The following is a 25540-nucleotide window of genomic DNA, read 5'->3' as shown; positions in this document are numbered from 1 at the left end:
GTGCTAAAAATACGGAAGGGAAAATTTGCTTCAGGAAATATAGAGTAGATGTAATTTTCTCTATTCCTCCCGTTAGGTACAATGTTAACCCTGGACATAATATATGAACACACATAAGAAAACTCTGAAAACGGAAAGAAAAAGTAGATCAGTTAAGAACCTTGAGACTCAAGTAACAAAAAGATGAGTTGCTTGGCTTTGCTTTTCGCCACGTATAGCTAATACTTGCAGCTGAAGAAGTCAACAATCCAGAAATGATGGCACGTACAGGCAAAAATATTAGGCTGGTGCAAAAATAATTGCAGTTTTTGCCAATGAAAGTGATGGCAAGAACCACAGTTACTTTTGCACCAACCTAATAACAACAAAGGTCTTGTCTCTCTAGTCAAAGGACCAGGTGAGGAACAGCCTAGCAAAACAGAACACTTAGACAGCAGCCACTTTGGTGCAGACAAACACCATAGAAAAATCTCCAGTTCTACCTAAAAACAATATCCTAAAATTGATTTAGGAATGATAAAAAAAAAAAAATGGACAAGAATTGTTAGAGCCCTTGGGCAGTGTGGTGGCATGGAAGCAAAGACAATGGAGGAAGGTCATTGCCACCACATGGCTGTGGCCTGTGGCTTCAGGGTCCTCACCTAGAAAACAGTGCTATTATCTGTACCTTGCAGGGTTGCTATGACTCTTAAAAGAGGTAATGTATGTAAAAACCTTAGCACAATGCCTAGGCTAAAGAAGGTGTTCAATCAGGTAACTGTCATAACAATGTTAATTTTTTACAAACATTAAACACCTTCTAGAAATATCTAGTGTTTCCAAGTAGTAGGCATCAACACCATTTTACAGACTAAGAATCTCAGTGGATAAAGTAGACATTAAAGACCAAATTCCAAATTTCTACCTTTCAAATAATGCTGCTTAGGTAAGTTATTTTTTATTTTTTATTTATTTATTTTTTTGAGACGGAGTCTTGCTCTGTCACCCAGGCTAGAGTGCAGTGGCACGATCTCGGCTCACTGCAAGCTCCGCCTCCCAGGTTCACGCCATTCTCCTGCCTCAGCCTCCCGAGTACCTGGGACTACAGGCTCCCGCCACCACGCCCGGCTCATTTTTTTGTATTTTTAATAGAGACGGGGTTTCACCGTGTTAGCCAGGATGGTCTCGATCTCCTGACCTTGTGATCCGCCGGCCTCGGCCTCCCAAAGTGCTGGGATTACAGGCGTGAGCCACCACGCCCAGCCTAGGTAAGTTATTTTTAACTGGTTGAGCCAACTAGAAAATCCTGCAACAAAAGATGAGTTCTTTCTTATAAAGCATTTGTTTAACACACATTTTAAACTTGTAAAACAGAAAGCTTTCTCTCTTAAGTAATATTTCTCTAAATAACTTTTATTCCCATATACTTTATATGTAAATAGATGTTGTGACTATAATGTCAAATAGGTACCGATCATTCTTAAAAAAACAAATGTTAAGAGAGTTTAAAGGCTAGGCAAGAGGATTGCTTTGCACCCAGGAGTTCGAGCCTGTGGTGGGCCGTGGTTGCACCGCTGCACCCCAACCTGGGCAACAGAGCAAGACCCTGTCTCTAAAAATACATTCATACATACATACATACATAAACAAATAAATGAATGAATGAAATGAAATATGTCAGTGTACTCTGACAAAACATGTACAGGACTTATGTTCCATTTCATTTATTTATTTATTTGAAACATGTATAGGACTCATGCACAAAATGCTACAAAATGCTGATGACAGAAACTGGAAAAGATCTAAATAAATGAAGATGCATCCTGTGTTCATGGATTGGAATATTCAACATAGAAAAATGGTTAATTCTCCCCAAATTGATAAACAAGTTTCACACAATTCTTATCAAAATCTGGGCAAGATTTTTGCAGATACAGACAAGATCAGTCTAAAATTTACATAGAAAACTAAAGAAACTAGAATAACGAAAACAATTTTGAAAAAGAAGAATAAAGTAGAAGTAATCAGTGTACTCAATTTCTAGAATAGATAAATAACATGTAGCGTATTCATACAATGGAATACTATACAGCAATGAAGTGAATGAACTACAGATACAGGCATGAGATGAATACATCTACACAATTTTGGATGAAGGAAGCCAGGCACAAGACTATGTATTGTACAATTCCATTTGTATAAAATTTTAAAACAGGTACAACTAAACTAGGTATTTTAGAGATGAATACTTATTCTCTCCTCACCTGTAAGGTTTCTGCAGAGAAATCTGCTGTTAGTCTAATGAGGGATCACTTATGTGTGACTTGACACATTTCTCTTGGAGTTTTTAGAATTCTGCCTTTGTTTTTGACTTTTGACAATTTGACTGTAATGTGCCTCAAGAAGGATCATTTTGGGTTGAATCTTTGAGTTCCTTGATCTAGATGTCTATACCTCTCCTCAGTCTTGGGAAGTTTTCAGCTATTATTTCATCAAGTAGGTTTTCTACACCTTTCCCCTTCTTTTCTGCTTCTGAAACTCCCATAGGACAAATATTTGTTCACTTAATGGTGTCCCATAAGTCTTGTAGGCTTTCTTCACTGTAAAGTCAAGACAGTACTTTGTTAGCGGGGGCAGGGGAATGGGTGTGATTGGGAAGGAATGTGAGGGGGCTTCTGGGATGCTGGAAATATTTGATTTCTTATGGTTATAGGAAGCTTGCTTTATAAAAATGTGTTAAGCTGTACATTTCTATTCTATGCCCTTTTCCGTAAGCAGATTGTATTGCTAAATATAAAGTCTATTTTTTTTTCTCTCTTTTGAGACAGGATCTTGCTCTGTTACCCAGGCTGGAATGCAGTGGTGTGGACACAGCTCACTGTGGCCTGGACCGTCCTGGGATGAAGTGATCCTCCCACCTCAGCCTCCTGAATAGCTAGATCTATAGACACATGCCACCATGCCAGGCTAGTTATTATTATTAATTTTTTTGTAGAGATGGGGTCTCACTTTGTTGCTCAGGCTAGTCCCAAACTCCTGGTCTCAAGTGATCCTCCTGCCTCAGCCTCCCAAAGTGCTCGGATTACCACTGTGCCTAAAGTCTATATTTTTTTTCAAGGATCTCTTACCATCTTTGAGAATAGTGTCTTGTATGAATTGTAGAGGAGCATGATAGAAGTCAGGAAGAGTGGCTGGGTTGAGGGAGGCTTTTTATTGCAATAATCCAGGTGTCAGGGGACAAGAAGCAGGACTAGGACATTAATAGCTGGGATGGAGAGATTAGGGAACTTTTGAAAGCAAATGGAGGAAAGGGGAACGTCAGCGTTGGTAGCTAGTTTCTAAAGATCGTCCCCAGTGAGCCACACCCAGTAGTGCTGTCTCACATTGATTCTGGACTGGGCCATTCAAACTGATGGAATGAGGCAAAATGGTACTACATGACTTCCCATGACTTCCAAGGCTAGGTTGGAGGAAGGTTTGCCTGGGCCTCTTGGAGTGAGAGCCCAGCTCTCATGCCGTAAGAAGCTCAAACCACCCAGCTGAGCTCCTAGCTACCAGCCAGCATCACCTGCCAGCCACAGGAGTGAGCCGTCTTGAGCAGCTAACAGAGCCATGAGATGATGGTAGCCCCAGCCAACATCTGCCCTTAATGACCTAAAAGAACCCAACAAGAACTACCTACCTGAGCCAATGGACCTCCAGAATCAGGAAGGACAGTAAGAAATTGCTGCATCACTGAGTTTTGGGGAGGTTTATTTTGTAGCATTAAATAGCCAGAACACAGAGAACACACCAGGTTGTGCTTGGGTGACTGGATGGAGGGTGATATTATTAACTGAGATAGGTAATATGGGAGAAAGAATAGGTTTGGTGGGGTAAATAGGTTTTGTTTTGGACTTTGAGATGCCTGAGGTACTTCTAGATGTAGTTCCCTAGTAGACATCCGTATGTACAAATCCAAAACCCAATGAAGAGATCCAGGCTGAAGATGGAGATCTGGAAGACATCAGCATATAGCCTTGAGTGCCTCACCCTACCCAAGAAGTAGGACTACTCCTCTTGCAAAGATTAGTCCAAACAGTACCTCCTCTATGGCGAATCCATTGGCATTGGTTTCTAAAAACTAGCTATTCTTTTCCCAATAATTTGGTAGTTCTTTGGCAATATCTTATCTACGTCTCTTACCACACTACCCTATAATGATATATTTACATGTCTGTCTTCCCCAGTAACTTGTGAGGTGACCCGAGATAGGACTGTAATTTAATATGTGTCTCATCGTTCCCAAAAGCAAGTAGACCTTCAATAGATGAATGAACAAATGAAGATTAATAGGGATTCGCTGTTCATACCTTACTGAACAAGCTAATTTCTTACCAAGCTAAAACTAGAAAATAACTCACTATGTGATTAACACTCTGAAAAGAATGTTTATTTACCTATATATTTCACTCTCTTTTAGACTTACTCCTCTCCAGAGATTATTTCTAATTATACAAATTTATCTTCTATTTGATATTTAAATTGGGAGAGAGTTTATGGATCATATTTTGAAGATACTCTTCTTTTTGTACGATTGAGTAGTTAGTAAAAAAAAAAGAGAGAGAGAGAGAGAATACCTTAAGATTCTGTGAATTAAAGAGAGTTATGGGTTTTTCTGTTACCCAATAAGGGATTTCAAGTAAATTAAACAGCTTTAGGGCACTCCTTTGACTATTTTAGAAAATTATGAAGACAACTTTACTCTAAAACCTCTGCTTTTTATACCATGGAGTGCAATGCACTTTAACCCAATAAACATCATTAATTTATTTAGACTTTGGAAGAGTCAGTGTGAGAATTTAAATCATAGGCCCACAGGCTACCCTATAATTTTAGTTTTCTATCCTTCTCATGAGTAAAGAAAACAGCTGTGTTTATCCACTCATGGCTGACAAAATCCCTTTGTTGGTACTGCACTATCAAAGTTACTTGTATAAACGCAAAATCTGGCAGCATGTTAATTTCAAATTATCACATGTACTTGAATGAATCTTTAGAGAAAGAACTGCCAATTTTAAAGGGCTACTGAAAGTACTAAAATATTTATCAGACAAGAGGTCTGCCAAGAGTTTTCAGGGCCCAACTGCTTCCTCAAATTACACACTAGACATAGAAGATTAGGGGAATGTTAACAGAATGAGAATATTAGTTGTGTAGATGAAATCTGAACTGCTGAAATTAGATTGGGAGCAGCTAGCCTCACCCAAGATTAAGGGTTGATGAGGAAGTGCCTTTCTAGAACAAGCAAAATTCTGAATACTGGTTGGCGATCACTATCACTGCAAAGCTAGCCAGACTTTTGATTGGAAGACTGGAAGAAAAGAGAAACTGGTAAGGATTTAAAGAAACCCCTAAAAGGTAGTTTAACTTGTAAAGACTGGGTTTTTGGTGGATTCATTTATTCAGTAAAGATGAAGTGCTGATGCTACCATCTCTATGAAAGCAGTCCCCTTGAGGCCAGTGGTGTTTGGGTTAGTTTTTGTTTTTGTTTTTAATTAGGAACAAAGCTACTCGCAAAACAATATGTTTTATCATCGTCCATGATATGACTCCTGCCAGTTTTCCCAATTCAAACCAGACTCTCTCTTTAAGCTCTCCAACCTTGCCATAACACCCACTTTTTTCCAATCCTACTCTTTGATCCATGGCTCTACCCTTGACTACAAATTAGAGGTATGTGAGAAGTTTTAAAAACAGGCAATGCCGGGGCCCACCCTTAAAGGTTCCAATCACTCTGCTCAGGGGTGGGGCCCAAGCAAGGGTATTTTTTAGAAGTTCCTCAGGTGATTCTGAATGTGCAGCCAGTGTTGAAAGGCACCGCCTTAACTCCCTGCCTCCTCCCCTGGAAGCACTTTCCGGCCCCTCCTCCCCATCTCAATCAATCTTTCAAGCTTCTACTCAACATTCCCAAGCGTCACTTCACCTGTAAGTCATTTCCTGACTCCCCCAGGAAGAGAAGCATCCTTCTCCCTTGTGACCATCTATGCACTCTGCATAGTTTCATCACAGCACCTGGCGTAAATTTTTTCAGGGACAGGTCTCTCTGCTTCCACTGGAGTTTGAGTTCATGAGGGTCAGGTTCATCTCTGTAACCCCTGTGTCAATAAGTGTTGCCAGGAGGAATGAGTGACAAATATTAACTACTTTTCGAACTCCATCTTCTCTGGTTTAAATCTCTAGAATCCCTTGGGGCAATATTTCCAAAACTACTCGTATTCCAAAGACCCATAAATTCTCTAAATTCTCTACTGCAGACCTCGCAGTGGAGATAGTGATAGTGTGGCTGTGAGAGGGACTGTGCAAGGCTGTAAAATTCCACCTTTAGACCCAACTGTTACGACACACTCCCTCAGGGTCTTTGTAGTCCACTCTGGTATTCTGAAAATAACAACGATAAAAATACTTGTATACCAGACACTCTTCCAAGGTCTTGACATAGATCTTCATTTCATCCTCATAACAATGAGGTATTAGATACCATTAGGTATCTCACATTTGGTATTTGCTAGATACTAATAATATCCTCATTTTACAGTTAAAGAAATTGACACTAAAACTTTACCTACTTTACCTATATAGCTCTGCATTTGCAACAACCCTGTAAGAAAGTGAAGCTGATGATACAGGAGGTAGAAAGAAATTATTTAGGCAGATAGTGAGAACCCAAGAGTCCTCAGCAGAGCTTCCCCTCCAACAAAAAGCAGCCCCAAAAATCTTTTCTTTTCGTAACAAAGAGAAGCCTGAAAAATTGAGTTGCAAACATAGATAAACAAGATGGAAGCTTGCACAGGGGAATGACGGCAGCTGTGCCAATAGAAAAGGACTACCTGGGGGCCAGCCATGTCCAACATGGAGGCTCCATCTTCCGTTTTTTTGTTACAACGTGTACAATAATAAAGAAATGGGCAACACTGTGCAGCTCAGGCAGAGACGGGCCTGGATAATAAAAAGGGTTAAGACAGGGGATACCAGAGATTCCTGCCCTATGCAAATGGCACAACGGGTCTAACCAATCTTTCTTGTCCTTTCTTGCCTATGTAGATCAGATACCACCTCCCCACCAGCTCATCTATAAAACTTCCTGCATTTCACCACGGATCCGGCAACCCATTTTTCCTCTTCTCTTTCTTTTGCCTATTAAACTTCCGCTCTCAACCTCAATCTTTGTGTGTCTTCATTATTGTTCTCAGTGGCCGTGAGACAATGAACCTGGAGTGTGACTCCAGACATTGAGGCTGTTTCACTTAGAGGTCAAACAACTTGCCCAAAGACATGTGGCTATTAAGTGGAATCAAACCCATCTCTGCCATTTACTCATTTAAATCGTCAGAAAGCACTGTTTTATGGATCTTAATGACCTATTATGTCTGTGAGATTATTTTGTCTGCAAATAATAGAAAAACACAATTCGGATCCATATAAACCATAAAGAAATGTATTCTTTTCCACAGGAAGTCCAGAGACAGGGTAGCCCCAGTCATGATGTGGTGGGTACTTCAGCTTCCTTCTCTACCTCTGCTGTTTCCCCTACGTTGTGCAGACTTCGTCTTTAGGTTGACTCCTCTCCCTAGATGGCCATTGAGATCCTACCTAGTCCTCACACAGAGACATAATAGCAGGCCTTTTCCTAACTGAGCATTTCCAAGGGCACAGGAGAGCCATGAGCAGCTAGAGGGGTTGAATAGGTGCTGCAGAGCCAATCACCATCTCCCTTATTCCTTATACTCACAGAGCATGCTCGAGTTTTCAGAGTACTTTCATGGTGATTATCACTTTCAGTTTTCACAGTGACCTATGTGAAATGTGAGTTTTGGATTATCCTCACAGCTAGATTTGTTTGCAGGAAAAAAAATATTTAATTTAAATTGTTATGTTAATATTCAATATATTAAGGTACAAATCTCACAATCTAATACTTCCTTAGGTTTTTTAAGTCCACCTTACAAATTCTGTTTTTTAGGTCGAATGAATTTGGTAATCATCTTACAGAGAACTTTTTTTGTTGTTGTTTGTTTGTTTTATTTGTTTTGTTCTGAGACGGAGTCTTGCTCTGTTGTGCAGGCTGAAGTGCAGTGGCATGATCTCAGCTCGCTGCAACCTCCACCTCTGGGGTTCAAGCAATTCTCCTGCCTCAGCCTCCTGAGTAGCTGGGATTATAGACACGCACCACTACACCGGCTAATTTTTGCATTTTTAGTAGAGACAGGGTTTCGCCATGTTGCCCAGGCTGGTCTTGAACTCCTGACTTCAAGTGTTTCACCCACCTCGGCCTCCCAAAGTGCTGGGATTACAGGTATGAGCCACTGAATCCTGCCTACAGAGAACTTAGATTAAAACTTGGTCCTATTTATAAACAAAATCAAATATTTTAGAACCTTTTATACTGCACTTATAAATTTAATTCATATTTAATTTTATTAAATAATTATCTGACTTAATAAATGAAACCTTCCTGAGCACTAAATAATTCTTTTACATTTGATATGTTCAATTAAACTGATAATATGTTGAACATGACGTTCTCTTAAATAATTAAGACCTGGATATAAATTTACACACATCAGAATCAATTATGCATTTGTGTATTTTAAAATGGATTTACAAAGCAGTTGCTAGAATAACTCAATCATCTTAAAACATGACAAGTTTATAAAACATCAAATATGTATAAACTCCTTAACCCCAAAATACAAATACGGTGAGTTTTGTTCTCAAAACTTATTGGGGTAAGGCACTTCCCACTCAGGCTACAATTTTCCCCATGTAACTACGGCTTGAGGTTGCACAACCACCAAAGATTTTGGCCACGAGGCTGAGTTCTTTGGTAACTAAATGAATTCTATTTGTGGTTGCTATGTCAATTACTCCTTAATTTCAGGAGAGGGATAGGTCAAGTAGCCCAAAACCAAGATCCTTCTGATTATCTCAGAAGAGTTTACCCCACTCACATCACTTGATTGGATTTTGCATCTCTTTGGCAAAGATGCGTAAATGTTTTCCTTGTTCCTTTAAAGAACTTTGAATTTGCCTGATTCCTACATTTCTTCTTATTCTTAGGATTTCACAACTCTTATATGGTATTAAAATGATATCCAATTGAATTCTGAGTTTGTTGATTAGTTTACAACTTGCAAGGTAATTCAACTGACACACTTTAGGTTATACGAGTTACCTGCAAGTCGTGTGGTAGGGCTCTTAACTATATGCGGTACTTTTCTCTCAGAGCAAACCTTCTATGGCCCATAACTCTTGCCTCTGGTTAGAGAACGGTCATTTGCCCAACTTATAAAGTTAACCAATGAAAAGAGTAGCAGCCCTCCAAAGTGGTATAAAATTAGAAACATCTGAAATCTGTAACTACAAAAATAAACATTATCTAAACTTAAGCAGAGCCTACTGAATTACAGCTGCTATGATTCCCCTCTGAGGGAGTTTCTTGATTGGGAGAAGACGGGCCCTAGCATCAGCAAGTAAGAATTCAGCTACCTGTCAGCATAAAAAAGCCTAGTAGAGGCCGGGCGCGGTGGCTCAAGCCTGTAATCCCAGCACTTTGGGAGGCCGAGACGGGCGGATCACGAGGTCAGGAGATCGAGACCATCCTGGCTAACACGGTGAAACCCCGTCTCTACTAAAAAATACAAAAAACTAGCCGGGCGAGGTGGCGGGCGCCTGTAGTCCCAGCTACTCGGGAGGCTGAAGCAGGAGAATGGCGTAAACTTGGGCGGCGGAGCTTGCAGTGAGCTGAGATCCGGCCACTGCACTCCAGCCTGGGCGACAGAGCGAGACTCCGTCTCAAAAAAAAAAAAAAAAAAAGCCTAGTAGAACTTTCTCTACTTTCCCATTGAAGCCCAAACCCTACTCCCACTTTTTAAGTTGATATAAAATTCTTTACATCTGCTTATTCAGGGAGTTACTCATTACTGAGTACTCCCACATGTGCATTTTATTTTCTATAATAAATTATAGAAAATAAAATTATTTTCTATAATAAACATTGCATTTTATTTTCTCCTGCTAATCTGTCTATTGTAAGTTAATTCTCAGGCTCCCAACATTTTGCACCTAAATGGGTATATTAGTCTGTTTTCACGCTGCTAACAAAGACATACCTAAGAGTGGTTAATTTATAAAGAAAAAGAGGTATAATGGACTCACAGTTCCACGTGGCTGAGGAGGCCTCACAATCATGGTGGAAGACGAAAGGCACATCTTACATGGCAGCAAGGCAAAAAGAGAATGAGAACCAAGCAAAAAGGGGCTCCCCTTTATTAAAACCATCAGCTCTCATGAGACTTATTCACTACCATGAGCACAGTAGGAGGGAAACTGCCCCCATGATTCAATTATCTCCAGCTGGGTCCCTCCCACAACACATGGGAATTATGGGAGCTACAAATCAAGATGGGATTTGGGTGGGGACACAGACAACCCGTATCAGTGGGTAAACAAAGTTTCCTCTCTACGCTTTTAGCAAGCGTAGGATGGAATGATTAGGACTCCCTACTTAATCTAGAGACAGCAGTGATCTCGGACCTCTGACCAAGCTGGTAAAGGTTAACCTTCTTAAGCATCAGACTCCTGGGTCTCTGCTGGGGCCCCGTGAGTGACTCCGTTTCGTAAGTGACTCGGTTTGGTGGTAACTTTGGCCACTTCCTTTCTTGTTGATGAGACTTTAATAAGGACAAAGTCATGGGACTTTAGTGGCCCTTTCGGAAAACTTAAGATCTCCCCAAACTAGCTCCTCTAAAACCTCTCTCTTACCATCTTTCCTCCTCCTTTTACCGCCTTGAGTATTCCCTTCAGCTCCTTCGACATGTCCCCTTCAAGACCCTACCTCCTCCATCCCTCTGTCTGCCCCTATCAGATATTTTCTTTCCCACTCCAGCCCCCCATCTCTTTACATTCACTCAAGCTTTAGGTCTCCTTCCCTCAACAGGGTCTCTTGAGGGGTTGAGGGACCCCAAAAGCAATCATGTGAGGCTAAAAAGACTTATTGAAAATAGAATGGATGTCTCATCCACTCAGATGGGATATGGAGACACCCACACAACCGCTTGATGTGTGCTCAGTCCCTTAATCCACAAACTCAGTCCTAAATTTTAGTCCACAAACTCCATAAGATTACAAAAAAAAAAAAAAAAATCTTAAACTCTTTCCTGTAAATATCCGTGGAAAGTTTTAGTCCTCATATTGAACTGGTAATCTCAACATATTCCATCTAATAAAGATACAATTTGGGTAAAAGTATAAAGGGGAGTAAAGACGGGAACCAACTCTTGTAAACCAGGGAATTTTGTATTACTGTGTTTACACCTTGGGTGCTGTGACTATTGTTATAGATGGCTAAAAATTTTAGGATGAAAGCCATCAGTTCTCTATTTGCACTAGTTTGTATGTATGTATATATGTATGTTATGTACAGGTGATATTTTCCTATCTCTGATTGGTATTGACAAATTAATTTCTAAAATCCCTTAAACCAGTTCTAATTGGCTTAGACAAACATATGCTATATAAATTAAAATATTCCTAAAACTTTCAAAAGTATAGAAACGAACCCAAATGTTTTTCAAGTTCATGTAATTTGGGTAAATCTTTGGTAAATAAGACTAAATTGAATTTGTTGCTTTAATAAAAAGAGGTGGTATGTCTTCCAAGTTATCAGCATTAAGCGTGAAACAAGTGTGCATTTTATTTGCCTTGGATTTACCAGTTAAATAACCTTATATCTGTCAGATGTTTAAGATTAAAAAACTATAAACTTAACCTAAAGAACAACTGTACAAGTAAAGATGCAATAAAAATGAATTGCATGATATCCATTATTTCTTGTATATGAAGCACAGAAAAAAAGTATTTAACTTTTTAAATTTTAGTTTTATTTATTTTAGGTTATTTGCTTTTTTGATTTTTTTGATAATTGCCTAAAATAAGTTAACACGAAATAAGTTAACAGAAAAATAACTTGAGATGATGGGTAGCTTTGTTTAATGTCTTAAGAAATTTTCAGGCTGGGCACAGTGGCGTGCACGCCTGTAATGCCAGCAGTTTGGGAGGCCAAGGCTGGTGGAGCACTTCAGACCAAGAGTTTGAGACCAGCCTGGGTAGCATGACGAAACCTCATCTCTACAAAAAATACAAAAATTAGCTGGGCATAGTGCTGTGTGTCTGTGGTCCCAGCTACTCAGGAGGCTGAGCTGGGAGGATACCTGAGCCAGGGAGGTAGAGGTTGCAATGACCTGAGGTAGCGCCACTGCACTTCTGCCTGGGTGACAGAGTGAGACCCTGTCTCAAAAAAAAAAAAAAATGTAGCTGGGCATGGCGGCTCATGCCTATAATCCCAGAACCTTGGGAAGAGGAGTTCCAGCTTGAAGTCAGGAGTTCAATACCAGCCTGGGCAACAAAGTGAGACCCTGTCTCTACAAAAAATTTAAAAATTAGCCAGGCATGGTGGTACATGCCTGTAGTCCTAGCTACTCAGGAGGTTGTGGTGGGAGAATTACTTGAGCCCAGGAGTTCAAGGCTTGCTGTAGTGAGCCATGATCCCACCACTATACTCCAGCCTGGGTAACAGAGCAAGATCCTGTCTCTAAAAAAAAAAAGAAAGAAAAAAAAAAATTTCCATTAACAACCTAAACAGAATTGTTAAGAATACATTTATTAAGTTGATATAAGTGGGATAAAAATTTTATGAATGGGCTTTTTAACAGTTATGTTTTATAATATGTATGCTTTAAGATAGTTTCAAAAACCATTTTGGTGACTTGCAACTTTAGAGTTATGCTAATGAATAGATATTCATTAAAAATCTAGATCATTTCTAAGTAAGGATCTCCTGAAACATTCATTATTAAACCAAAGTTTATATATTTTCAGTTTCTTTTTCTTTTCTTTTTTTTTTTCTTGAGACAGAGTCTTGCTCTGTTGTCCAGGCTGGACTGCAGTGGCACCATCATGGGTCACTGCAGCCTCGACCTCCCAGACTCAAGTGATCCTCCTACCTCAGCCTGTCAAGTAGCTGGGACTACAGGCGTGCGCCACCATGTAAGGCTAATTTTGGTATTTTTTTAGAGATGGAGTTTCACCATATTGCCCATGCTGGTCTCAAACTCCTGGGCTCAAGTGATTTGCCTGCCTTGGCCTCTCAAGGTGCTGGGATCATAGGCATGAGCCACTGCACCCAGTCTTGATTTCTTATTTTTACAAAGAGACTAAAGATACTTGGGTCTGTAAATAAACTTTTTTTTGTCATATTGAAAAATTGTATTATGAAGAGGCATATAAGCATTATGAAATGATATATTCGTAAACTGCTAGCCTGCTATGGCATTTTGGAATATGGCAGACAATTCACAATTGTCTACTTTTCATTACTGTCTAGTTTTCTCTATAAAAGGAAGGTTACTAATGATAAAAATTAATTATAACCAATATAAGTAAATTAAACTACTAAAAATAATAACAGTGAAGGGATACAAACACAAGGGGCTGGGCATAGTGGTTCATGCCTGTAATCCCAGCACTTTGGGAGGCTGAGGCCAGAGAAGCACTACTTGAGTCCAGGAGTTCAAGACCAGCCCGGGTAAAACAGCAAGACCCTATCTCTTAAAAAATAAAAATTAGTTGGGTGTGGTGGTGCATGCCTGTAGTCCTAGCTACTCAAGAGGCTGAGAAAGGAGGATTGCTTGAGCCCAGGAGGTCAAGGCTGCAGTGAGCCTAGATTGCACCACTGTACTCCAGCCTGGGTGATAGAGCAAGATTCTGTCTCAAAATAAATAAATAAAATAAAATGAGCTTTAGTATTAATAGTACCTATTAGCAAAATTAGAGTTTGATTTTCAATCTTTCTTAAAATGACAAAAATTTCTTGGATTATTGGTCTGCTCTTAATAAAATACTGTAAAAAGTTTTTCTTACCGTTTAAGTAACCTACTCATAAAACAAAGATTCTATGCCTTAGCAGGATCATTTTCTATGTAGTCTTTATGATGTCCTCAATTATTTAAGGGAATCAAATCTCATTTTTAAAAAGCTAAGGTTTTGCTTACAATCATGTTACCTCCTATATTTACCTTTGAAATCTTTATCACTTTGATTAAATAGGTAACTAAGTACAGCTCCTAACTTATGATAGTTAAATATGCCATTTTTTGACTTTACGATAGTGTGAAGGTAAAACACGCTTAGTATGCTCCTTGACTTACTACGATGAGATTACATCTGGATAAACCCATTGTACGCTGAAAATATGGTAAATCTGTTGTTTTGCAGTGGTCTGTCATCCTACTTAATCAAGTAGAAATGAACAATTTACCTTTTCTTCTCAAACATTTTGACATTTTACATCTTAGATATATTGCCTTCCCAAATTCAAATCCTAGATAAAATTTTAATCTCCATTCACTTTGAGATTTTCCAGAAGGCCTCTGTTATTTTACATAATAAAAAGAGATCAATTTTTTAAAATTAGGTTTTTTTGATATGTTGAGTTGCATGAAAAGCATTGTCAGGGAAGAAGAGATGCTTCATCTTCTCTAATTATATTCATGTGGGTAAATATTATTACTATAACTATTTCAGAAGTTATATAAAATTTCTAGAAGTTTGGCAATGCCCTCACAGGACATGATGTGTCCTGGTAATGTCATCCCTGCTATTAGACAACCACAGTATAATGTTATCAGTGGCAACTTCAGTTATTATTTTAAATGTTGTATGCCACGAAACAACCAAATTCTCTTCTCCAATTGCATTATTTTTGTAATGAACTCTCATTGGATTTTTAACCATGGTCATTTTAAGTCTTTTGTCATCCACAGACAATTGTTTTATGTCATTGCTTTTCTAAAAGCTCTTGCCATCAACTACAGGCCAGAATGCTTCATCTTCAACAAAAGGGGACTATTTCAGACACCCATGAAGAGGACCATGCCAGATACTGTGGGGCACAGGCTTCTGATGGCATTGCTTAAATAACTGAAATCATATCACTTAATTGAGTAAGGGTTTCTAGAACTCTAGTGGAGAAGCTAATGGGTTCATAAAACTGCCAATCCAAGATCACGTAGAACAAGAATTAGTTATGTGGGACTAAATGAATTGATGAAAGATAATTATGGCTTTTGTTTGGAACATTTCTGTTTCTTTAACGTTCCATTTTCTGGATTTAGGGAACCTCTTACTCTTTTCTCGTAAGTTACCTGTACTTGTAACAATTTCATAGATTAAATGTTCGTAACAAAAATGAAAAGTTCTTCTTTTCTTTCAGCCTGATCCCTCTAGAATTCATTAACTCTCAATGAGTACTCTTATTTTCATACTTATTTGCATACATTCAATAAGAATTTGTTCTTCTTATAAGAAGGCATGATTAGAAACATTGGCTGTATAACTAAGGCTTTGACTAGTATGTCATATTTAAGAATGATGTGCATAGAATCAGATATGATCAGTTTTTTAAAATTTTATTTTGGGTTCAGAGGGTACATGTGTGGATTTGTTACTTGGGTAATTTGCATGTCGCTGAGGTTTGGTGTACACATGATCCTATCACCCCAAGTAGTGAGCATAGGACCCGACAGGTAGTTTTTCAACTCCAGCCTCCTTCCTACCCCCTCCCCCTTCTACCAGACAGTTTTAAAAACTAAAGTTGACTTTATGGAGCCAGTGCTTACAAAGTCCTCTTGGAAAAACCGTCCTGGTATCTGACTTATAGGGTTTCCAGTCCTCAAGAGAGTAAATAAGGTCACCTCCTGGCAAGTCCAAGAAGCTTAGGATATTCTGGGGACCTCAAGAAGAGAAGCATTCACCCAAATGTATAGGTATTGCCAAAGTCTCAGAGGAAGTTCCTGGCTTGACTTCCTAGCCTCAAGAGGCTTTTAAAAGTCCAACCTGTGATTCTGTATAGAAAATTCCAGCAAAGCAAGCTTTAAAAGTCTCTGAGTTCAATTACTCTTCTTGATGCACTTATGTAAATAATCAGGCCAAGCTTAATGAGACTAGACTTGTAAACAAGAATAATCTTACTTTGATTATTTTTTATCAAAATAGGGACAACGATTGAGAGAAATTTTATGTTTCAATAGAAAACTATCATGAAACATTGTGAGTTATCATATTCTAGTCTTGTTCATTGCTTTTGAGGTTTTATTATCTACCTATAAATTTGACCGAATTCTGCCATCTTCTACATTTTTATCAAATTCTCATTTTTTCTAATTGTCTTCAATATCAGGCTCCAAATTAACATTTCCAATTCCTACCCTCACCTTTCTGACTTGGTGTTGTTGAGACCTAAAACCTGATTGCTGAGCGTCTAGGTTCTCTTGTGGCTCTCCTTTGCCCAAAGTCCTATAAACTGAAGTTGAGTGACTTGATATAAACTTCAAAGGACTCATCACTACAACAGTGTGGGCCTCTGAGGAAATTCACCAGAACACCCACATCTTCCATGATCTGATCTGAGAAGTAACCATGACTGTGACTCTAATGTCTATACCGTCAACAAAAATAGTTACCTGTGAACTGAGAAATCTGTCAGATTGCCACTGCTATCTTCACTCCACCATCTAATGATGCTTCAAGCCCAGTGTCTAGAAATCATCTCAACTGGCTGAACTGTGGACTCAAAAATTGCGTCTATCATCTGCTCTCACCATTAATCTTTGTTTTTCTTTGTGTTTCCATAGAAATACCCCTCATGCCCAAGACTAGGAGATTGGTTTGACAAAATACTGTGTAGTGTGCTTATGTTAGGTCGTTGGTGCTAATGATATTTGTTCTGACGTATGTTCCTTCCCTTTGCAGATCCTTACCTCACAAGGCCCGACCAGTGTCTTTTCTCCACAGCAATAAACCCAGTTCCTTGTTTGTGAAACACCTGGGGAAGTATTAAATGGGGGAAAGGAAGGAATTAACAGTCCAACAAAATGGTATGAAAATTACTTTAAACTCAAAACGCCTTCACAATCAGCAGCCACAGAGAGAAACATTATCTAAACTTAGGCAGAGCCTCCTGAATTACAGCTTCTATGACCCCTCTCTGAGGGAGTTTCCTGAGTGTGAGAAGACTCATCCCAGCATCAGCGAGTGATAATTTAGCTATCCGTTATCATCACAAGGCCCGATCGAACCTTCCCTACTTTCCCGTGGAGTCCAAACCCCACTCCACCTGTCTGTTAAATTGGTATATAAACCTTTCACTCTGCAGCCATAAAAAAGAATGAGATCATGTCCTTTGCAGGGAAGTGGATGCAGCCTGTAAACCATTATCCTAAGCAAACTAACGCAGGAACAAATACTGCATGTTCTCACTTATAAGTGGGAACTAAATGACGAGAACACATGGACACACAGAGGAGAAGAACAACACACACTGGGCCCTATTGGAGGGTGGAGGGTGTGAGGAGGGAGAGGATCAGGAAAAATAACTAATAGGTACTGGGCTTAATGGCTGGGTGATGAAGTAATCTGTACAACAAACCCTCATGACACACGTTTACTTATGTATCAAACCTGTACTTGTACCCCTGAACTTAAAATAAAAGTATAAAACAAAAAACCAAAACCTTTTACCTTTGAGTATTCAGGGAGTTGCCCATTATTGAGTATTCTCACATGTATGTGTAAATAAACCTTGTCCTTTCTTTTGTTAATCGGTTCATTGTTACTTAATTCTCAGGCCTCTGACCATTGAACCAAAGTGAGTAGAGAAAAAAATTTTCCTCTTAGACTGTCTGGGCAGCTATTAAAAAATACCCTAGACTGGATAATTTATAAAGAGTAGAAATTTTTTTTCCTTTTTTTTCTGAGAGAAGTCTCGCTCTTGTCCCCCAGGCTGGAGTGCGATGGCTAGATCTCGGCTCACTGCAACCTCCACCTCCTGGGTTCAAATGATTCTCCTGCCTCTACTTCCCAAGTAGCTGGGGTTAAAGTGCCTGCCACCACGCCCTGCTAATTTTTGTATTTTTTAGTAGAGACAGGGTTTCACCATGTTGGCCAGGCTGGTCTCGTACTCCTGACCTCAGGTGATCCGCCAGCCCCGGCCTCCCAAAGTGCTGGAATTACAGGTGTGAGCCACCGAGCCCAGCCTATCAATAGTAGAAATTTATTTCTCACAGTTCTGGAGGCTGGGAAGTCCAAGAGCAAAGCATCAGCACATTTGGTGTCTGGTGAAGGCCTGCTCTCTGCTTCATAGATGGTGCCTCTTGCTGGACCCTTCCACAGCAGAAAGGCAAAAAAGGGCTCAGAAGCTCCCTGAGGCCTCTTTCATAAGGGCACTAAGCCCATTCATGAGAGCCCAGCCCTTATGACCTAATTACCTCCCAAAGGTTCCACCTCTTAAAACCATCACCATGGGGGTTAGACTTCACCATGTGAATTCTGGGTGAACATATACATTCAGGCCATATACCTACTAACACCAATGACCGAGTGCCAGTGTAAGTCCCATTCTCCCAGCACATGCTACAGGGCCCTTTCCTGAGTCCTGGGTTACCCCAGGGTCATATGCTCTGGTTGGCCCTGGATAATCCTGGTTTACACCACAGAAATTATTTGCCACATCCTCTTTTATTCTTAAAAGTTTTCCTCCTTTGGATAATAAGTTATATTAATTAGGAACATAATAGATCCTATCTGCAAACATAACATGTCCCAAACTTAACTCCTGATCCAGCAAATGGCAACTCCTTCCTTTCCGTTTTTGAGACCAAAACCTTTGAAGTTACCCACGCTCTCTTTCTCTCATGCCTCACTTCCAATCCATACTGGTTCTACCTTCAACACATATTCAGCCTCTGATTCTCGCCACCTGCTCTTTGACTTGGATCTAAGCCACCTTTACTTCATACTGAATTCTCACCATAGCCTCCCACCGGACCTTCCTGCTTCCACCTTTGTCCAGAGTGAAACTCTTAAAGTATAAGTTGAATCGTGTCAATCCTCTGCTCAAAACCCTCCGAAGCTGCCCTTTCATCTCTGAGTAAAAACCGGGTCTTTACCATAGCTTACAAAGCCCTGCGTGGTGGGACAGTGACATTCCCCACTCCACACTACATGCCCTTTCCATCTCATGTTCCAACTCCTTTCTCCATTTTGCTCCAACTCCTTATGGCCCTGTGTGGTTCCTCACATCTACCAAACATGCTCCCTGCCTCAGGGCCTTTGCACTCACTCGCCCCTCTGCCTGGAATGTTCTTTCCTCAGATCTGTAAGACTTACTTCCTGACATTTTTCAGGTCTCTGCTCAGATGCTCAAATCTCATTTTATTTTAAAAATGTCTTCATTTACCACCTTATATAAAATAGTCATACACATACACACACACCCTGTTGCAAGCTGGGTTCTCTGAAAGCAGATACTGGGGTGCAGGATATTTATTAAGGCTCAGCACCTGTGAAAGGAAGATATGGGAGAAGCAGAATGGAGCAGAGGGTGAAATTGAATGGAGATACAGGCTTGACAAAGCACTGGCCAATTTGGCAGGGAGTTGTAGAGCAAATGTTGCTCATCCGAGTTGTCCGTATTGGGTAGAAATGACCAGGCCTCTTGCTTTGTGTAACCACTGGGTGAGGGTTGCCTTGGGAAGGGCATGACCTAGGGCAAAATAGCAGCCCGCAACTGAGGCTGATCCTGAAGGAACTGACAGCTGGAGTCTGCTGCTGACCACGCCCCATAGCTGGGCAACAAGTTCTTCCTTAAAGGGGGATCTGAGTGGAGCATCTTTGTGTCTACTATACCCATCCACCTCCCCCCATCATGGTAATAAAACTTCCTGAGGGCAGAGACTGGTTGTCTAATAAACACTGATAAACCACTGGCACTCAGAAACTGCCTGGTTCATAGTAGGGCTCAATAAGTGTTGGTTGGTTGAGTGAATGAAAAGGTTAATAAATAAAATCAGTTCCTAGGTTGGATATTTATTAAGACTAAATGCAAAGCTGCCTTAAATTTTTTTTTTTATCTCAGTGGTGCTCCTTCAATCTTTCATCATGAAAATATCTCAATCATTTTTCTCCATGCCTGTTATTGATAAAGAATGACAACACAGGATAATGATGCATCTTCAGTAACCTGAGAAGGAAGCATTCTTGGTGTTCTCTAAAGTCAGATTTCTTTTATGTATTTATTTATTCGCAGTCTGCTTCCACAGGTTGAACAGATTTCTTTTTGATAGACTGTGTGGCAGAATGACAGAGTACTACTGGACATGGGGTCTGAAGATCCAGGGTTTAGTGTCAGATCTGTTACTGGATGACTTTGACCTTGAGCAAGTCACAGCCTTCTTGAATCTCAGTTTCTTCATCTAAAAGTGAGAAAGTTGAAAATATAATTTTCAGGATTTCTTCCAGCTTCTTGCATATTGTAGTTTTCTTCATTCAGGCCCTTGAATTGTACATTTATGTGATATTTTGCCTGATTATCTTTAGACAGAGTTAAAAAAAAAAAAGCTATTTCAAGAAGGTGGGTGAGTGATATAAACAACGAAGAGTTAAAAGAGGGAAAGGAGGCTGGGTGCAGTGGCTCACACCTGTAATTCTAGCCCTTTGGGAGGCTGAGGCAGATGGATCACTTGAGGTCAGGGGTTCAAGACCAGCCTGACCAACATGGCGAAACCCCGTCTCTACTAAAAATACAAAATTAGCCAGGTGTGGTGGTGTGTGCCTGTAATCCCAGTTACTCGGGAGACTGAGGCAGGAGAATCACTTGAACCTGGGAGGTGGAGGCTGCAGTGAGCCAAGATCGTACCACTTCACTCTAGCCTGGGCTACAGAGAGAGACTCCATCTCAAAAAAAAAAAAAAAAAAAAAAAAAAAGAGGAGGAAAAGGAAAACTAGGCAGTAGGCAGATGGTGGCTGAAAGCAGCCCCTTCTGTGCACCGATCCATCCTAAGAGATCACCTGCCAGGGCACAGGCCAGTTCAAAGGCCAAGCATAATCCTAGGACAGGAGAATGGATAAGTCTATACCAAGCTCTATCAGTAGGAAGAGCAAATGTACCACTGGAGGCATCAGACTAGAAAAAGAGGTAGGGCACCCAAAAGGGTATCGGTATTTGTTTATTGCCTGTCTTTCATCTCTCTCATAATCTCTCCCCTACATTGTAATCTCCATAAGATTACAGAATAGGCACCTAATAAATATTTACTTAAAAATAAAAGATGTTAGCATCTCTAAAGCAGTGATGTTCACATATTTTTTTGGAAAGCAGTCACTGTAAGAAACACACTATTTTTTTCACATAGGACCCAATACTTCCATCAGTCTATCTATCTATCTATCTGTCTATCTATCTATCTATCTGTCTGTCTGTCTATCTATCTATCTAAATTAAAACGAGTTTCATGAAACAAATCTTACTCTTGCTAGGCACAATGCTTTCTGTTATTTTAATCTTCTATTTCTTTATCTTAACAATTCTGACCCTGACCTAGTCAACTCATTTAGCAACCTCACAGGGCGGGAGGGAGGCCCCACTAGTCAGTGTGATGGGATCACCTGAGCTGGAAATGGAGGTTCCAGCTGAATCGGAAATTTATTCTGATTTCACGCTCTGCAGGAAGCCTTAATATTTTAACAAGATTTCCTCGTGGATTTGCCTTCAGGGAATGAATGTGTTCATCAGCAAACATGAGTATCCATCTTGTCAATATTTCTATCAATTAATTGATAGTCTATAGTAATTAATCAATCAATTGATATTCTATTTTATATACCACTCTCTTGTGAATTTGATTAATGTGAGTCAGAATCTGAGAAACTGTTCACCTCTGGATGCCCTGACAAGGTCATAATTCTACAAAGAACAGACCCCAGACTGTACAGAGAATAGGCCAGCTCTGTGATGATTTAATGGAACACTCCCTTCGGGACAGTCTAATGCTTGGAGCAGTTTGGAAAGACACCAAAGATCTTTTTGGATGCTGTCACTAATTTTAGACTTGATAGTGAAATCATTTGTAAACCTGTGTAAGCCTCTCTGCTTACCCAAATAAGAATGTTTTATAGAGATGACAGACTTCAAGTTTGTTTTTTATAAAACTCTCTTATAGCACTTGTCCTTTGGTAATAATAACAGAATCATTTCCAGAGAATTCATAGTTAGCACACATGAATATCACATAGTGGAACATGGTTTCTTGCCCTTGGAGACTATATCATAAATACAACCTCCAGGGCAAACTAAACCTAAACAATATGCTCACATAAGCATGTGCTTATTCAATCATGCATTGAGTTTGGATAGGGTTTTATGGTCCCCACATGTGTGCAGGCTCACTTGTTCTTTAGGAAGTTAGGATGGGTGGTGTTACAACTGTGATTCTGAAGACTTAAAATAATCCAACAAGGTCACATGCTCAGTAATAGAAGAACTAGGCTTCTTGCCTAGTCAGCCTAGTCAGCTGTCTTCCTGTGGTTTCACAATAACATTTGAATATGACAATTCTCTTCTGCAGGGCTCCAGCCTCTGTGATGTCCCACATGCTTATGAGCGGGTTCCAACACACTGCAGTTCTATTTCCAAGTCTACTCGTCCTTCCAACTTACACCTCACATGGTGCACATGGAAAAGACATAAATTTGGCTAACTTTGTGCAATGCAAGAGGGACTATGTACGCTTGCCACTCTTGAAACTATCCTCTTGACTCTCGTGGCTGGAGAAAGCCATCTGATCCCAAGAGTTATCTAGATCCAATATCTGGAGGGTACTTCAAATCAGAACCAATAAAGCAACAAAAGGAGGTAATCAGGAATGAATGCATACCAAGGAATGAGCATGATGGACAGCTGACCACACAGTTTATATAAACATGCAGCACACTGCAAAGAATATAGAGTGAGTTTCTTGGACCAGCTTCCAATTTGTCTCCACTAAAATGTAATGAAAGTATGGGACTTCAAATACATTAAGTTAGTCACTGTTAACCCCTGGAGCTTTTCAAAACCATCCTTACTCAGACTTTACTCCAGGTGGACACCCACCCCATTCTAAGGGTTTGATAAGTGACTATTCCTGTTGTTTAAAGCAGGCATTGGCCGGGCTCGGTGGTTCATGACTGTAATCTCAGTGCTTCAGGAGGCCAGGGTAGGAGGATCACTTGAGTCCAGGAGTTGAGACCAACCTGGGCAACATAGTGAGACCCCACCTCTAAAAAACACAGAAAAATAAGCTACCTGGGAGGCTGAGCCTGGGAGGTAGAGGCTGCAGTGAGCCCACTCTAGCCTGCATCAAAAAACAAAAATTAAACTAAAAAATGTAAAAAAATAAAGCAGACATTGGTACCAAATATTTGCATAAGGCTCTTTTCCTAATTTAGTGCTTCAGTGTTTTGGCCATTTCTTGACATTATCTACATTTCATTAATCCTGAAGTTTCCCACTTCTCTCTAAATACCTATTGAAACACAACAGCGCAGTGGTCTTTTATCTTAGTGCGTGGCTGTTGAGTTCTCAGATTTAATTGTTGTCAGTTGCTTGGTGATAATATCATGGAGGTGAGAAAAGAAGAGGCAGCTGGGTAATCAGCTTTGCAGGCAAAACAGTATAAATTCCAGGGGCCCTGCCCCCAAGTAGCCACACTGGACCTGTGTGTTCACTCAGAACAGCTGCAAAACCCCTAGTACTTCTGTGTCACCCATTTCCCTACAGTTCCCAGAGAAGCATTCCCATTCAAAAGTGTGCAACCCCTCCTATACCCTTCTTCGTGACTTACAAAAAAATTCCCAGATTTTCTTTTAAGTATTCATCCCTGATGATAAACAATCTATATTTTTCCCGAAAAGAATGGCCCCATTCTCTGCAGTCACTTGAGGGTTATTAACATGTTCCTTTACAAATCCTATAGACCAAGTGGATTAGCTATAGCCACTTCACAGTTGGGGTCACTGCGGTCTAGAGAGAAGAGGGAACGTGCCCAGCATGTAAGGCATGATCTACTGATTGGTTAACAGATGTACTGAGTGCTGTTTATTAATTGATGCAATCCTTAGAGTACCAACATTATCCTCATTTTATACATGTGGAAATGATAGAGGAAAGAGAGGCACAGAGAAGCTGAGTCACTGCATTTGGACACACAGGTAGTAGGTGGCAGGGTGGCCACACACTGGAGCCCTTGCCTGGATTACCACCCTGGGTGTGGAGACGGCAGTATTCCTGGAGGCTGAAGGAAAGGATCCAGACTCAGTCTGCGGAAATGCTCTGAGTCCTGGCTTCTTCAACAGGACGCTTCTCTCCTGTTCACATATTCCTTAAGGAAAACATGGGACTCTGTGATGTTTAATAAAGAACAGGGCTTTTGACTGCAAACCTCTCTAAGGAATGATCATCCAGTAAAGGGTATGCAAAACATAATTATTAAATAAAGAGGTGGAATGACTTTAACTACCAATCCCTTCTCCAAGACTGAAATTGCAGAAAAAGAGACGGGGGCTGCTTATTTAACTGAATTTCTAGAAAGCAGGCTCTGATAACCACTTGCTCCTGTCATCTTGGTAAGTGGATTCCTGCACAAGGGAGAAAGTAAGTCATCAAATCCAAATGACTTCAAGCCAGCTCCCAAAGCAAGCCTGGCAAATTGCTCAGCTGACAGCAGGTAAGAGGACTTCTAGGGAGAGGAGCTCACGCCGCACCTCCTAGCTGGGGCTGCTGGAGTTGGCAAAAAGAAATGCCTGACACCAAGCGGAATTTGAATTTCAGATAAACAATGAATAATGTTTGTATGTAAGTATGTCCCTGTTGTTTAGCAATTCAAAGGCAGTGGGGCATCCTGTATTTTATCTGGCAACCCTAATCCCAACACTAAAAAGATCATAATAAGTACATGGTATAGTTTCCCCAGATGACTAAGCCTTCCTATCTCATTATACCCTGAAGACCTGAACTTCTTTCACTAAAAAGAACAGGAAATTCTACATTTATACATTAAATAATGTAGGGAATTAAAATATGTCTGATAGAAATCAAACCAACCAGCCAGGCGCAGTGGCTCACACCGGCAATCCCAACACTTTGGGAGGCCAAAGCAGGCGGATCACTGGAGGTCAGGAGTTCAAGACCAGCCTGGCCAACATGGTGAAATCCGGTCTCTACTAAAAATGCAAAAAGTAGCCGCGCGTGGTGGCGCATGCCTGTAGTCTCTGGTACTCGGGAGGCTGAGGCAGGAGAATGACTTGAACCTGGGAGGTGGAGGTTGCGGTGAGCCAAAATCATATTGAACTCCAGTCTGTGCAACAGACCAAGACGCCATCTCAAAAAGAAAAAGAAAAAAAAAGAAATCAAACCAACCTACCAGTAGTGTGAGGGGGATTTTATTACTTCCCTAGTAAAAGGAATAATTAAAAGTTGTTGAAGGCAAGATGTGATGGTGTGCACATGTAGTCCCAGCAGTTTGTGAGGCCAAGATAGGAGGACCACTTGAGCCCAGGAGTTTGAGACCAGCCTGGGCAATATAGCAAAACCATGATTCTACAAAAAAAAATTTTTAAGCCAGCTAGGTGTGGCGGTACATGCCTATAG

The sequence above is a fragment of the Papio anubis genome, chromosome 19 (assembly GCF_008728515.1).
Source record: "Papio anubis isolate 15944 chromosome 19, Panubis1.0, whole genome shotgun sequence".
In the NCBI taxonomy this organism is placed as follows: Eukaryota; Metazoa; Chordata; class Mammalia; order Primates; family Cercopithecidae; genus Papio; species Papio anubis.
This window is presented reverse-complemented; position numbering follows the sequence as displayed.